The following is a 15,121-nucleotide window of genomic DNA, read 5'->3' as shown; positions in this document are numbered from 1 at the left end:
TTTACTGTCCATTTTTATACTTCCACCATTGTCAATGCAAAAAAAATAAAAATAAAGATATTGTTATGAATGGAACAAATGGCTTTGATTGGTAGATAGATTGATCAAATCTGATTAAATTGAATAATAGTTGTGAATGGTGAAGCTGTGAAATCCAGCAATGTGAGAGGGATGAGTGGAGTTGTGGTAGATCTAAATCTTAACTGGATTTGAGTTTGAAGGTTATAACTTTGAATTTGAGTTTGAATTTGGAAGTTATGACGTTGAATAGTTGAGTTCATTATTGAAGGAGATTTATGTTTCTGAAATTAATTTTTTTATTATATGATTAAATTAATTGATATTGACTTATTTCTTTCTTTTTAACATTATTTTTGTTAGGAGTTGAAATATTACTTAATTCACTGTATAGATCTGCACAAGATGCATGAGATGAGGAAGATGAGTGAGATGAAGGCTATAGAAAGAAGAATGAGTCTGAAGATTTTTCAATTTTCATTTTTTTTAATTTAAAATGTTGGATTTGAATTTATAAGTTATGCATTTAAATCATAGATTTGATTTGATGAATTTTTATTAGGTTTATAGATTGAAGGAGACCCTACATTTATGGGTTTATAAGTTTGTGAGATAAAGAAGATAACACATATACATATACAAAGCATGGTTAATAGATCAAAACGAAACAAAAAAATAATTAGGGTACTAAAGTAAAATCAAAAAATAAGTTAAAGAACTAAAAAAAAAATTAATTATTTATTTTTCAAAAGAGTTTTACAGTGACATTTAACGAATATATGTTATTATTATTTGTTTTTTATTTCCCTATTTATTTTTAGATTGAGTAGATGTATTCTTATAAATAAGATTAATAGTCTTTTGTATGAAACTATTTACAAGTGAGTATAAAAAAATATAATTATAATAGTTGAGGATGAAAATAAGGTAAACCGAGTTAGACTCGACAAGACTCAAGTTGGATTTTATAAAAAACTCAAGAACTATAAGCTCGGAATATTATCTTTCATGAGCTTAATTTTTAGGACTCGCCTTTTTAAAGTATGATATGACATATTAATCTACTCAAAAGTATATTTAATATTAACGTCTTAAAATAAGAAATTTAAGAGATTGTTTACTTTGTGAAAACATTTCCTATTTTTATTTTCCTAAAATTTGAGTTAATTTTACTCGTTATAAAGGATGTAAGAGACAATTGATGTGAGAAATTGTCTACATTTATAGAAACTATGAAAATGTCAAAAAATCGTTTTCATTGTTTTTAGAAATACATCTTCATTAACTAACATATTAAGAAATGACTATAAATGAAAGAGAAAAACTCTGGATTACAGAGTCATTTCTCTTGGAAACTAGAGAGTTAAGACAAAAAGTAATACTAATTTTACACAAATAAGTGTCTTTTTTGCTTATTTCGCACATATTAAAAATTTACTATAAATCACATAGAGAATACTAATTTGATAAAATTATCCTTATTAAAATTGGTGTCTTCTTCTTACCTCCTTAGTCACAACCACCATATGACCACCACAGTGGGCCTCGTGTGAAACCGAGACAATATATGTGATCCTTGTGATCTTCTCTTTTATTCCCAACTCAAATCACAACTTGAAATGTCATATTGTTCTTCGTCAAAAATCACACCACCTCTTTTATATTGAGATTCCGACCACTAGCTACCACAAACATCACCATAAAAAACTTAGACCATATTTGGACTCTTTGCAATACCTTCTTCCATTACCTATGCATGAAATCACCAACTGTTGCACTTTATAAAATGGGTTTTCACCATTATTGCGACTATTTTTTTTTAATTCCGACCAACACATTCATCATCTTGAAAAATTGATATGGTTTATGGAATGGAATCCTTGCATCGAAACCTTTGAAAAGCACTATACTTTTGCATGCAACTGCGAAGATGACGTTGAACCCTATCGGAGGTTTGACGCGTCAATGAGACTTTTTATGACATTTTATTTTGCATTGTTTTTTACTCGACTTTTAATCCTAAAATTATCATTAATTATTTAACACTAATTTCTAAGCTTTGCGTAATTTGACCAATCACGTTTCGTCAACTCTACAAACCAACGATTGAGTTTGAGACCGTTCTTTGCTCTCTATCAAACTGTTGTTGTTGCGGAAATTTCTTTTGATTATTGTGGCATGCACAAACGTCAATCTAAGGTAAGGAGTGAGAGCCGGTTCGATTTCATGAGTATAATATAAGGTGGGATAAGTGAGAATGCTGCAATTCCCAAAGATTCGTTTAGGGATTACCACGTACAATCAAACCTTATTAAGTAATAATTAATTAAGAATATATGAATGGTAGTAGTGAGAACTAAAATATGATTTAGAAACCTATAGAATTATTGTGAAATAATTTATGTCAAGATTGCATGATATTTGATTTTTGTGAAATTCTATGCTAATTGTTATTGTATGAATGATGTGTATGTGAATGTTCTTGTTTACTTGAATGCACTACTTGTTTGATTTCCTATTATATGATTGACATAACTTGATTGTTCATTGTGATTGGTGTGCACAAAATGTTGAGACTTGACTGAGATTTACTGATATATATATATATATACACACACACAGAGAGAGAGAGAGATATAAATTATGATGAATATAGGGAGGATTTCACAAGCCTAATGATTTCGGGGAAGTACAACTAAATGAGCATAATTGTGGAGGGATACGGTCGAATAGTAAGGTAAGACTAATATACCTTAAAGGTATATTTGGTGGGAATTCCTATTGTGAAACATATGAGTACCTCGATCATCGCGTATAAGTGTTTCAGGTTAAGTTGAGGAGATCTATGAAGACATGAAAATTCATGAATTGTCCTTCCACTCGTGTGATTACATAGTATCAAGTATTCTAACCAAGTACTCCAAAATAGAATGATACCAGATGAGGAAATAGTATAGAGTATAGGATCATGCATAACATTGTACCTTTTGTGACTGTTTTGTTTTGATTGAATTGGATTAACTTACGAAATTATGTTCTTGAAGATTTTGAATTCTATGTTGTGATGATATTGTACCAATTGGATTACTTGTTTATTCTTCTCACTTATCTTATACTATTACATGATTTCGAAGTTCACCATGTGTTGCTTGTGTTTGGCACTTGCGAGAACGCAATTATTACAAGTTGTTAGTTTGTGATACGTGCTCTGATAGGTGATATCGAGTGGGAGTCACTTATTGTTTTTTTATGGAGTCCTAAGTTGAATTACTATTTTGTAAAATTATTTTCAATCAATTATTATTCAATACTTTATTATCATTATCATCTTTTTGACGAAAGTTTGTCATGTATGAGTTTTGTGAATGATTTAATATCCAAGAATGATAAACTTTGGTTGCTTTGATTCCAAGAGATTTATTTTAAATGAAGATTTTTATGTAAGCATTTTGCATGAGTGTAAATATGGTGTCCTAACCCTTGAAAAGAAATTATGATACTCTATTTGAAACTGTTGCATATTTAAAGATTAGTGTATTTATTTTATATTTCAAATTGGGGTTTAGGTAGTCACAAAGCAGAGTAGAAATTGGCTTACAATCTTGCATATTGAAGAGCTACCAAACCTTCGTTAGATAATTCTTTTAAGAGAGACATATCTTCCTATCTTTTCTGTCTCGGTGAATTTGCATTCCTAAAATGCTGTTTGTTGGTCCTAATTTTTTCGTATCGAATTCCCTAGCCAATTGTGCCTTGATTTATTGGAACCGATCTTTTTTGGGGCCTACAACCAACATGTCGTCAACATACAACAAAAAAATGATCAAAATATTATCATCAAACCTTTTGTGGTACATACACTGGTCTGAACTCAGTCTGTTGTATTCAAGACTAATTATAAAAGAATTAAATCTCTTATACCAATATATGGCCTCCTTCTTAAGACCATACAGAGATTTGGTCAACTTGCAAAAGGTTTTTTCCTTGTTATATAAACTTTTTTGGTTGGAGCATATAAATTTCTTCTTGAAGCTCTCCTTGAAAATAAAAAAAGTCTTTACATCTAGTTGTTCAAAATGTACATAAAATGTAGCACAACTCTTGTTTTTCTTGTATACCCATTTGTTTCCAATGACTTTTCAACCATTTGGAAGTTCTATAGTTTCCCAAGTCTTGTTTCTATGTAATGCGTTGTTGTAATCCATTGAGAAGCATCTAAACAGTTCAAGGCCTCTTGAAAGGTTGATGGTTCTTCTTCTTCTTCTTCAATTAGAAGACAATATGCATAATGGTTTTTCATAACATAGTATTAGTTGGAACCAAGTTGATTTAAAGAAATATGTCCCTTACTTTTTTTGATGATAACAAAACTGTTTATGGAACAATTTAATGCACTAACATTTTTATTAAGTGTGCATGTCTGAGATCAAGGGTTATATTAATAGATTCTTATTGTATCATCTGATAACTGGACAAAGATGTAATACAACTTCGCCTCATCTTTGTTTCCAAAGATGTAAATAGACATCCTAATAGATTCTTATTGTTTCCAAATATTACGGATCCTACATCTTGTTTGATAAATGACATGGAGCAATCCTTGTTACCCGTCATATGCCTTGAACAACCACTTTTTATAATTTCCTCTTTTTAAAATTCATGTTTAAAAATTAAAAGTTTAACTCAAGATTGATCTTGGTTTTAAACGAAGATTGATCTTGGTTAGTGTAAAACAGCAATATCAAATATAAAAACTTATGTAAAGCATATAATAAATAGAGATAGAGATAGAGAGATCACACAAGCATATATTCTGGTTCACCCAAACACGGGTTACGTCTAGTCCTCACAAATGTGAGATTTTCCACTAAGTTCCTAAAGCAAGATCGTTCTTGGTTTTCACAGATCAATCTTGATCTTTACATAGTTTCTACTTTTCTACCTATAAAGGATTTTCACAGGTTTACCTTACACTATTTCAGAAAGGATTTTGCAAGCTACCTTTTAAAACATAAAAGGATTTTTTACACACTACTCAAGCTATGTTATTAAAAATAGCCTTAAGCTGTAAAGTAATGATTTTGAGAGTATTAGAATCTGATTATTGCTCAACTCTTGTTTGAGAAATAGATTCTATATTTTGAACTCAGTTATTACTGATTCTAACACAACACAAAGAAGAAAACTACAAGCGTGAGAATGATTCTGACAAGCTTGAGTATGATTGAATGAATTATGCTTTTCTTGGCATTTTTTGTTGTGTATTGTTCTTCATCTTGAAGTTGTATTTATAGGCTTCAAGAGAGCTTAGGACAACTCATTTATCCGTTGAAATAAGGCCAGCTATCATGGATAAGATCAAACAAAAAGCAAGAGTGTTCAAGATGAAATCAGGAACATTCTTGACATCCAAGATCGATCTTCGAATTTGGAGATGAGCTGATTTGTACTTTGTGGTTCTGTTAGTTGTCTGAGATGTTTTCTGTCTTTAAGTCAAGTGTGCAGGTTTTGATCGAAAGTATAACTTCAGCGTACTTTACAGCCTGTAAATTTGTACTTGCATTTGCCTCAATTGAAGAATGGTCTTGCTTTGTACTTTTCATGAAGCATGTATTTGATCCTTCGAATTCTGGAAGAATGCTGACATAGATTGATCCTTTCTTATTCTTGATGAAGGTATGAGATGAATTAAAGCTTCCCGGATCCAATCTTTCACAAAGAAAACTGATCATTCTTGTTTAAGACATGTGTAGAGAACGCTCTTCATTTTCCAGAAATATCTCAAGAACGATCTTGGTTTTAGTATGTTAGGAAGGATCTTCGTTTTACTGAAGTATGTCGAGAACGATCTTGGTTTAATTGTTTTTGCTTTCTTGATTTTAATGAGATCTGCTTTGAAATACTTGGTACCTAACTTGTTTTGACACACTCAAATGCACATGTTAAATACTAAAACACTTAGAATAATAATTAGAATTTTTAATTAACCTTTTGTTTAATTATCATCAAAACATTAATTTAAGATTTTGTCTTAACAAAATTGTCTCTGACAAATTCAACATGTATTTTGTATCGTCTACCTCTGATGATTTCAACATTTATTTTGTATCGTCTGTCTATGATGAATTCAACATGTGTTATGTATCATCTGCCTCTGAAGTATTCAATAAATGTATGTTCGTCTACCTTTGATAAGCTTGACAAGCAAGTAATTGCATCTGCCTCTGATAATCACACCAAGCGTCTGATTGTCTGACTTTGAGTTATTATGTATCCTCTGCAAAAGTCGACGCTCTGAAAAAGTGAATGCTTTAAAACAAAATCAACATTCCAAAGAAGACAAAGCAATTGCACATCCTCTAATGAAACATCCTGAATTTGCTACTTGTATGAAGATGTTAAGACATGTTATAACCATCGTATCCTCTACTTCCCAACTATTTTAAACAAGATACGTTGAATCATTACAATATCAGTTTTTGGAAAGTTTCTATGGCAAATCAATCCCACAAAGATTTGATACGAAACTTCATGAATTATGTTAATTTCTTGCAATCAGGACAACTGTTAGAAACCCTAATCATTCACTACAAAAGACATGATTCCCTTAATCAAGAAATATACAAGCAATAAGCACATATGCACTTTTGATCAATATCATTCAGTTCGACGTTAAGGCTAAGAGAATCTCATAAGCAACAAATTTTTAAACATTAGATTTAAATATGTTTTTGGTCCCTGAAAATATAACAGTTTTTAGTTTTAGTCCCTGTAAAATTTTTTGTTTGGATTTCATCCCTGTAATATCAGAAAAATTTATTTTTGGTCCTTAACGTTAAGTGGACAATACAAAAACATTAATTGACAAATGAAAACGTTGACCAAATGTTTAAATATATTTTTGGTCCCTGTAAATACAACAGTTTTCAGTTTTAGTTCCTAAAAAACATTTCTCTGGATTTCATCCCTACAATATCCAAAAAAATTATCTTTGGTCTTTAACGTTAAAATGGATGTTACAAAAACATGAGCCGACAAATAGAAGAAAACATGGACGAATCGTAACACTCCAATGAGAATATTAATTTAAATATCAGAATAATTTGTATACTTATTTTTATTTGTTATTTTAAATATTGTTTCGTTTAAATAAATAAGAATAATTATTTAAATTTGTTTAGAATAATTTGTTAAGACTATTTATTTTATTAGAAAATAAGTATACAAATTTAAATAATTATTATAAACAAATTTAACCAAAAAATATTTAAATAACAAATAAAAGTTATTTGTATACTTATTTCTAATAAAATAAGTATACAAACTCCAATGGAATACAAATTTAAATAATTATTTAACCAAAACAATATTTAAATAACAAATAATAATGATTTGTATAGTTATTTCTAATAAAATATGTATACAAACTTCAATGGGAATATAAATTTAAATAGTTATTCCAAACAAATTTAATCGAGACAATATTTAAATAACAAATAAAAATAATTTGTAAACTTATTTCTAATAAAATAAGTATACAAACTCCAATAAGAATACAATTTTAAATAATTATTTTAAATACATTTAACCAAAATAATATTTAAATAACAAATAAAAATAATTTATATACTTATTTCTAATAAAATAAGTATGCAAACTCCAAGGGAAATACAAATTTAAATAATTAATTCAAACAAATTTAATCGAAACAATATTTAAATAACAAAAAAAAAATAAGTATACAAATTATTCTAATATTTAAATTAATATTCTCATTGGAGTGCTACGATTGGTCCACGTTTTCTTCTATTTATCGGCTCACGTTTTTGTAACGTCCATTTGACGTTAATGACCAAAAATAAAAGTTTTAGATATTACAGGGATGAAATCCAAACAAATATTTTTTTATGGATTAAAACTGAAAACTGTTATATTTATAGGGACTAAAAATATATTTAAATGTTTGGTTCATGTTTCTCTTTGTCAATTAACGTTTTTGTAATGTTCACTTGACGTTAAGGACCAAAAATAATTTTTTCTGATATTACAGGGATGAAATTCAAACAAAAAATTTTACAGGGACTAAAACTAAAAACTGTCATATTTCAGAGACCAAATATATTTAAACCTAAACACTATATGTGAGAGCTAATATATGCAGAAAAAACTCAAAACCCTGTTGCTTGTAACCTATCCCAATTGTGGCTGCTTTCCTCATCAACTTGATGATACTAAGCTAGAAGGTTGAGAAGATTGACCATAATCAGTCTAACTAATATGTGTTCAAATGTAAGTCCAATTTGGCTAATCATGTTGTATTTAGCATAACTCTTGTTCTATATAGGAGAGTTATATTCATTCGTTTTGCTACACCATTTGGCTTAAATGTGTGTGCAACAATGAATTTTCTTACAATACCCTCGTTTTTACAAAACGTCAGAAATTGTCCATCTACGTATTCTCCTCCATTGTTTCTTCTGAAACACTTAATTTTCTTCCCAATTTCAAGCTCTACTTGTGCAATTGAATTCCTTGAACATTAGAAATACATCAGGCATCTTCTTGATTGGGTATACCCACAATCTTCTAGAATAATCATAAATGAATGGGACAATATTTTTCTCCTACCATAGATATTTCTGGTGACGCCCACACATCAGAATGAATCAAGTCTAGTATGTGTTTGCTTTTAGTAGTTACTCTAGCAAACTTCAATTTATGTTGCTTGCTTATCACACACTGCTCGCAGAATGGTAAATCTACCATCTTGAGCCCGTGAAGGAGAATGTGTTTTGCAAAGACTTTTAAACCATGTATTTCTTAGATAATATTATTATATATTAGTAGTAAGGGTATTTTAGATATTTTCTATTTTCCTCTATATATACTCATTGTAACCCTATTAACTTTAGTTTGGTTCATTATATGTTATGAAACCCTAGAGTGGTTGTTTCTCTTCTTCCTCTTTCTTCCTCTTTTCATTGTTAACATGGTATCAAAGAGCTTTGGTTAATTTTGGGATCTACCGTAGAGAAGAGGGAGACTATTTTGATAGGAAAGACAACCACCAAAAGAGAAAAGAGAAGAGTAACCCTATTCCCGATTTTGTTAAATCAGTCTCAGAAAAACATCGATTGCGCATTCGTTAACCGTTGGATCGGAGTGATTTTTGGACAGCAGGTTCGCAATATTTAGGTCTTCGTCTTCAACGGTCGGATCGACGAAACGACATATGGAGAGAGAGAAATCGTGCTCGCACAGCACCAGGTTATCCCTAATTTACTTTGTCTCAGTGATTGTGTTGGTCGTATTTTCCTGTCATTATTTGTTATGGCTGGTGTTAAGGATGATTCTCTTCAAGCTGTTAGTGTTCACCTCAATGGACAAAATTACTCTTATTGGAGTTATGTGATGAAAAAAATTTTGATTGGAAAAGATATGTGGGGTTTTGTTGATGGAACTTCTGTTAAGCCTACAGATAAAAAGAATGAAACTCAATATGCAAAAGATCTGAAAACATGGAATGTTAGTAATTCAAAAATTATTACTTGGATTAATAATTCTGTTGAGTTGTCTATAGGAGTACAACTAGCAAAATATGATACTGCTAAAGAGATTTAGGATCACTTGAAACGTTTGTATGTTCAGTCTAACTTTGCAAAACGTTATCAGTTGGAAAGTGATATTAGATCCCTTAAGCAGAGCAGTATGACCATTCAGGAATTCTATTCGGCAATGACTAATTTGTGGGATCAATTGGCTCTTATGGAATCACCTGAGTTGAAAGCTGTCAAAGCATACATTGATCAAATAGAGGAGCAACGTCTGGTTTGGTTTCTAATGGCTCTTCGTGATGATTTTGAGGGCCTTCGTGGGGGTATTTTGCATCGTTCCCCCCATCCTAATGTTGAATCAGTAATTAGTGAATTGTTGGCAGAAGAAATCAGACTTAAGACTCATTATGGCGTGTTAGATAAGGAAATTCTCTCAACTCCTCCATCTGTTTTTGTTGCTCCTGTTCAAAAAAAAACATCTCAAGGAAGAGTTGGGCTTGGTAATGATGAATGTGTATTCTGCAAAGAAAAAGGTCATTGGAAAACATGTTGTCCGAAATTGGGGAGAGCACATAAGAAGAATTTTAGGGGGCCATCGTCCAATGTTGTTGTTTCTGCTCCTCCTACCATTGGCTCTAGTTCTGGTTCTGTATACTCATTTGAGACTGCTTCCCAAATATCTGATATTGCAGAACAGCTTCAAAGACTTCTTGCCACTAAATCACATGCCATATCTGCCACCTTTTCTAAAGGTTTGAACTCCTCTGGTATGTCAGGTATATCTCCTTCCATATGGATTCTTGATTCTGGAGCATCTCATCATATGACATACGATGATAAATCTTTTGTGTCTGTGAAACCTGTCTCGTCTGTGTCGGTTATGACTGCTGATGGCCCTCCTATGCCACTAGCAGGCATTGGTTCTGTCTCCACACCTAACTTGTCTCTTTCTAATGTTTATTATATTCCTAATCTTACTTTGAGTCTTGCTTCTGTTAGTCAAATATGTGATTTCGGTTACTCGGTTATGTTTTCTTCCACTTCTTGTTGTGTGCAGGATCCACATTCCGGGAGGCTGATTGGGACAGGCCATAGATAGGGGGGACTTTACGTTTTGGATGACCTACGCCTCTCAGATACTGCAGCCTCAACAACTACTGATGACTTATTATCTAGTTTTCGCTTGAATTCCTTATCTTCTAGTTTTTATTTATGGCATTCTCGCCTTGGACATGTTTCTGCTTCTAGATTAAAATATTTGGCTTCTACTAGAGCCTTAGGAAAGTTACAACCCTGTGATATCTCAGATTGTTGTGGTTGTAAACTTGCTAAATTTCCAGCTTTACCGTTTAGTAAAAGTGTTTCCGTTTCATATGCGCCTTTTGATTTAGTTCACTCTGATGTTTGGGGTCCATCACCGGTTCTCACCAAAGGTGGATCTAGATATTATGTTTCGTTTATTGATGATTACACTCATTATTGTTGGGTTTATCTTATGAAAAATCGGTCTGAATTTTTTGACATTTATCATATATTTCGTGCAATGGTCAAAACTCAACATAATTCTGTTATAAAGTGTTTTCGTTGTGATTTAGGTGGTGAATATACCTCTAATAAATTTTCTGAATTACTTGCTTATGATGGCACCCGCCACCAAACATCTTGTACTGATACTCCTCAACAAAATGGAGTTGCTGAAAGGAAACATCGTCACATTATAGAGACTGCTCGTTCCATTTTGTTGTCCGCTTTAGTTCCTAGTGAGTTTTGGGGAGAAACAGTTCTTACTGCTGTTCATGCTATTAATAGAATTTCATCCTCTATCATATCAGGTTTGTCTCCCTTTGAAAAATTGTATGCTTCTACCCTTGATTACTATTCTTTGAAAGCCTCACGTAGAGCGCAGTAAGTTGTCTTCTCGTTCAGCCATGTGTGTTTTTCTTGGTTATGGGGATGGTCAAACGGGTTATCGTTGTTATGATCCTCATGCAAGAAAACTTTATGTATCTCGTAATGTTGTTTTTCTTGAGCACATCCCTTTTTACTATGTTTCCTCTGATTCTCAAATTACTAAAAGTTCTGAACTAACTCATATTGATCCGTTTGGTCTTAATGATAGCGCTTCTAGTGATTGTAATGTTGAGAATTACAGGACAAATACTACTACTCCACATGATGACATCCCTCTTGTCCTACCGGCTGTCCAACCAGCTCCTGCGATTGTTGATCCTCCTCGTTACCTTTCTCGTCAACGTAAGTCTACTCAGTTACCTGATTTTGTCTATTCAACTTACTCGGCTTCGTTTGCTTCTTTCTTAACCTCTATTCACAGTTTGTCTGAGCCCTCTTCCTATAAAGAGGCTGTTCTTGATCCTCTTTGGCAGCAGGCTATGGCAGAAGAACTATCTGCATTGCACAAAACCAACACTTGGGAATTAGTACCTCTTCCTCCTGGAAAACGTGCTATTGGGTCTCGTTGGGTATACAAGATCAAAACTAAGTCTGATGGGTCAGTTGAGCGCTACAAAGCACGTCTTGTTGCTAAGGGTTTCTCTCAACAATATGGTATGGATTATGAAGAAACTTTTGCTCCTGTAGCCAAGATGACCACTATTCGTACTCTTATTGCAGTTGCATCTATTCGTCAATGGCATATTTCCCAAATGGATGTCAAAAATGCCTTTTTAAATGGTGAGCTTCATGAAGAAGTCTATATGGTCCCTCCACAAGGAGTTTCTCATGATCCAGGGGAAGTATGTAAGTTAAAAAAGGCTCTATATGGTCTTAAACAAGCTCCTCGAGCTTGGTTTGAGAAATTCTCTACTGTGATCACTTCTCTTGGTTTTCGCTCTAGTGAACATGATTCTGCATTGTTTATAAGGTCCACCACTTATGGTCGCATTATACTTTCTCTATATGTTGATGATATGATTATTACAGGTGATGATGTTAGTGGAATCAATGAGTTAAAATTGCAGTTAGCAAAACAGTTTGAGATGAAGGACTTTGGAACTCTTCGTTATTTCTTGGGGATTGAAGTTGCATACTCTCCTAGAGGCTACCTTCTTTCTCAACCCAAGTACATTGCCAACATTCTTGATCAGGCTCGTCTTTCTGATACTAGAGCAGCAAATACTCCTCTTGAGTTGAATGTAAAATATGCTCCCTTGGATGGTGTTCCTTTACCAGATTCCACTTTGTATCGTACTTTGGTTGGCAGCTTAGTGTATCTTACGATTACCAGACCTGACATTGCTTATGCTGTTCATGTTGTTAGTCAGTTTGTTGTCTCTCCCACTATAGTACATTGGGCAACAGTTCTTCGGATTCTTCGTTATCTTCGAGGAACTCAACTTCAAAGTCTTCTCTTTCCATCGTCATCCTCATTGGAGTTACGAGCTTATTCTGATGCTGATTGGGCTGGTGATACCACTGATCGTAAACCTACCACAAGATTTTGTATCTTTCTTGGAGACTCTCTTATTTCTTGGAAGAGTAAGAAACAAGACATTGTCTCTCGCTCTTCTACAAAAACTGAGTATCGTGCTATGGCATCCACTACCGCTGAAATAATTTGGTTGTGTTGGCTTTTGTCTGATATGGGTATCTCTCTTTCTGAGCCAACTTCGATGCACTGCGATAACAAGAGTGCTATTCAAATTGCTCACAACTCGGTCTTTCATGAACGCACCAAACACATTGAGATTGATTGTCATCTTACTCGTCATCATCTTCAGCATGGAACTATTACTCTATCATTTGTCTCTTCTTCTTTACAGATTGTTGATTTGTTCACAAAGATGCATTCCATTAAACGTTTCCGTTTTTTAGTTGACAAACTCTCGATGCTCCATGTTAATGCATCGTGAGTTTGAGGGGAGATATTAGATAATATTATTATATATTAGTAGTAAGGGTATTTTAGATATTTTCTATTTTCCTCTATATATACTCATTGTAACCCTATTAACTTTAGTTTGGTTCATTATATGTTATGAAACCCTAGAGTGGTTGTTTCTCTTCTTCCTCTTTCTTCCTCTTTTCATTGTTAACAGTATTGACATATGGCATAATTTGAGATTCCACATCATTGTCGTTTCTTCTTGACTTCTTGTTGCAACTAATGCATCTGCCTCTTGCAACGTATCTCCTAGAAGCATTTATAGATTACTTGTGATATTTTTCGCTTTATCACCACAAAATTTCCTTTAACAAAATTTCCTTTAACACTTTTCAAGATTCCACTTCCAGTGTGTATCTTGCACCCGAGGTCATCCAATTGCACAATGGACAATAAGTTCTTTTTCAACCCCTTTACATGAAGTACTTCTTGTATTTGACAAACAGTACCATCGTGCATCTTAAATTTGACAGTAGTGACTCCAGCAATTTCCAAGGCATGGTCATTTCTCATGTACACCGATCCTTCCAAGATAGACTCATAAGTAAACAAATCAATCTCACTTTGAGGTGATGTTCCATATCGCACACAAATTCATTATCCAAAAATAATTGAGTCGTCTTCCTCCTTTAGAATTAGTTGTAGCTTCACTATACATGATTTCTGTATCATCTAAGGTACTTGAAACACATCATTGAGATGTTGAAGCTTCATAAGTCTTCTCTCCATTTTTCTTATTATTCTAACATTTCTTCTTTAAATGCCCTATCATGCCATAATTGTAGCATTTGAGATTCTTTCTACTTCGAGATTTTTTACTCCCAAGATTTTGACTCCCATGCGACGTTCTGAGGGTGCTTGAAAACACAAGGGGAGTTGAATTGTGTTTTCCGTTTAAGAAAGCTACTTATATTTACTTACAAAAAATATTCTTTATCAAAACATTTAATTTACTTTTAAAAGAGATTTAGACATAGTATTTTGCATCATAAAGAACTACAAAATAGAGGAGGATAAAAGAGATACAAATATTTATACTAGATCACAACAAATATGTTGCTACATTTAGTCTTTCCTTTACAGAGAGATTTTCCTTACACTACGCGAAAAAACGGCTTTTACAGCGCTTTTTTTAAGCCATTTACAGCGCTTTTTCAAAAAAATAAGCGCTGTGGAAACCAGCGCTGTAAATGATACAACAACGCTTTTATAAAAGCGCTATAAAACATGTAAATACAACGCGCGCTTGTTATGCACATTTTACAGCGCTTCTTCACAAAAAGCGTTGTAATATGCACCCCGTCATATGAGTTATGGGTGTGCATATTACAGCGCTTTCTCACAAAAGCGCTGTAATATGCCCACCCATAATTTCATATATGGGTGTACATATTACAGCGCTTTCTCGAAAAAGCGTTGTAATATGCCCACCCATAATTTCATATATGGGTGTGCATATTACAGCGCTTTCTCGAAAAAGCGCTGTAATATGCCCACCCATAATTTCATTATGGGTGTGCATATTACAGCGCTTTCTCGAAAAAGCGCTGTAATATGCACCCCGTCATATGAGTTATGGGTGTGCATATTACAGCGCTTTCTCGAAAAAGCGCTGTAATATGCACCCCGTCATATGAGTTATGGGTGT

This window comes from Cicer arietinum, chromosome 4 (genome assembly GCF_000331145.2).
Source record: "Cicer arietinum cultivar CDC Frontier isolate Library 1 chromosome 4, Cicar.CDCFrontier_v2.0, whole genome shotgun sequence".
In the NCBI taxonomy this organism is placed as follows: Eukaryota; Viridiplantae; Streptophyta; class Magnoliopsida; order Fabales; family Fabaceae; genus Cicer; species Cicer arietinum.
This window is presented reverse-complemented; position numbering follows the sequence as displayed.